Here is a 2,500-nt window from a genome sequence, read left to right on the forward strand (position 1 = left end):
CGGGAACCTAAAACTGCTTCCCATACCGGGAGTCGAGCCCGGGCCGCCTGGGTGAAAACCAGGAATCCTAACCGCAAGACCATATGGGAAGAGACAAAAGCAAGGTTGCTTGGGGAAAAGCTAATTCGCGTGGGGATTTATGCTCGACCACCAGTAGCACGACGGCTGTCCAGGACTTACTACGCCGTGACGAGAGACCACATCAAGGCCCACCGAAGTCGGCGGCAAATGTACTGCTCAGGGAAAGGACAGAGGGCCACAGCAGAGCGTACAGATCTTCCCAGCGTACGGTCAAAACCTGCCGCCGAGCCAGCCAGGAGTCGAACCTAGAATCTTCTGATCCGTAGTTAGACTCGTTATCCATTGCGCCACTGGCCCTGCAGGGAAGGGGTGGCACAGGCAGACAGTCAGCGTGTTTCCCGACACAGGGCCACAACAGTTTGCCGGGCTTAACGCCAACGATCCAGCCGTGTGCAAAAGATGCCGTGACCCGGATTCGAAGCGGGGTTGCTGCGGCCACAACGCAGAGTACTAACCTCTATACGATCACGGCCAACCACAGGCTTTGAGCTCCTCTGCTGCCAGTAAAAATCCTCTCTCAGAGTGTGTGCTCTGTGACCTGGTATTGACACCGGCTCCTTTGATGACTCCTCGGCTGCAGTATGCGCTCCGCAAACGAGATGCTGAAGGGTGGGAAAAGCTTCTGAAGAGGGACACAGTCCACATAGTTGAGTGCCACAGTCTTAAGCCACTTGAAAGGAGTCCAACAGATTAAGAACAGGCCAGGCAGCTGGAAACAGGTACTTCGGTGACTTTGGTGGGCCTTGAGGGCCACAGCAGAGCGTAAAGATCTTCCCAGCGTACGGTCAAAATGTGCCGCCGAGCCAGCCAGGAGTCGAACCTAGAATCTTCTGATCCGTAGTCAGACGCGTTATCCATTGCGCCACTGGCCCTGCAGGGAAGGGGTGGCACAGGCAGACAGTCAGCGTGTTTCCCGACACAGGGCCACAACAGTTTGCCGGGCTTAACGCCAACGATCCAGCCGTGTGCAAAAGATGCCGTGACCCGGATTCGAACCGGGGTTGCTGCAGCCACAACGCAGAGTACTAACCTCTATACGATCACGGCCAACCACAGGCTTTGAGCTCCTCTGCTGCCAGTAAAAATCCTCTCTCAGAGTGTGTGCTCTGTGACCTGGTATTGACACCGGCTCCTTTGATGACTCCTCGGCTGCAGTATGCGCTCCGCAAACGAGATGCTGAAGGGTGGGAAAAGCTTCTGAAGAGGGACACAGTCCACATAGTTGAGTGCCACAGTCTTAAGCCACTTGAAAGGAGTCCAACAGATTAAGAACAGGCCAGGCAGCTGGAAACAGACAGTAGGTTTGTTATGGGGCTCGTGGGAAGGAGCATGGGGAAGGAGGGAAGGAGCATACGCTGAAGGTTGCTTGGGGAAAAGCTAATTCGCGTGGGGATTTATGCTCGACCAGCAGTAGCACGACGGCTGTCCAGGACTTACTACGCCGTGACGAGAGACCACATCAAGGCCCACCGAAGTCGGCGGCAAACGTACTGCCCAGAGAAAGGACAGAGGGCCACAGCAGAGCGTACAGATCTTCCCAGCGTACGGTCAAAACGTGCCGCTGAGCCAGCCAGGAGTCGAACCTAGAATCTTCTGATCCGTAGTCAGACGCCGGGGTTGCTGCGGCCACAACGCAGAGTACTAACCTCTATACGATCACGGCCACCACAGGCTTTGAGCTCCTCTGCTGCCAGTAAAAATCCTCTCTCAGAGTGTGTGCTCTGTGACCTGGTATTGACACCGGCTCCTTTGATGACTCCTCGGCTGCAGTATGCGCTCCGCAAACGAGATGCTGAAAGGGTGGGAAAAAGCTTCTGAAGAGGGACACAGTCCACATAGTTGAGTGCCACAGGTCTTAAGCCACTTGAAAGGAGTCCAACAGATTAAGAACAGGCCAGGCAGCTGGAAACAGGTACTTTCGGTGAACTTTGGTGGGCCTTGAGGGCCACAGCAGAGGCGTAAAGATCTTCCCAGCGTACGGTCAAAATGTGCCGCCGAGCCAGCCAGGAGTCGAACCTAGAATCTTCTGATCCGTAGTCAGACGCGTTATCCATTGCGCCACTGGCCCTGCAGGGAAGGGGGTGGCACAGGCAGACAGTCAGCGTGTTTCCCGACAACAGGGCCACAACAGTTTGCCGGGCTTAACGCCAACGATCCAGCCGTGTGCAAAAGATGCCGTGACCCGGATTCGAACCGGGGTTGCTGCAGCCACAACTTAGAGTACTAACCTCTATACGATCACGGCCAACCACAGGCTTTGAGCTCCTCTGCTGCCAGTAAAATCCTCTCTCAGAGTGTGTGCTCTGTGACCTGGTATTGACACCGGCTCCTTTGATGACTCCTCGGCTGCAGTATGCGCTCCGCAAACGAGATGCTGAAGGGTGGGAAAGCTTCTGAAGAGGGACACAGTCCACATAGT

At 55.4% G+C, this 2,500-nt stretch overlaps 2 non-coding genes across 2 annotated transcripts; both read right to left on the bottom strand.

Annotated features, from left to right (window-relative positions):
• Positions 1–880: 880 nt before the first annotated feature.
• On the bottom strand, positions 881–953 carry trnar-acg. The gene has a single exon. It is a non-coding gene; the product is annotated as a tRNA-Arg (tRNA).
• Positions 954–2,076: 1,123 nt separating this feature from the next.
• On the bottom strand, positions 2,077–2,149 carry trnar-acg. The gene has a single exon. It is a non-coding gene; the product is annotated as a tRNA-Arg (tRNA).
• Between the last annotated feature and the right edge of the window lie 351 nt (positions 2,150–2,500).

This window comes from Clupea harengus, unplaced genomic scaffold (genome assembly GCF_900700415.2).
Source record: "Clupea harengus unplaced genomic scaffold, Ch_v2.0.2, whole genome shotgun sequence".
In the NCBI taxonomy this organism is placed as follows: Eukaryota; Metazoa; Chordata; class Actinopteri; order Clupeiformes; family Clupeidae; genus Clupea; species Clupea harengus.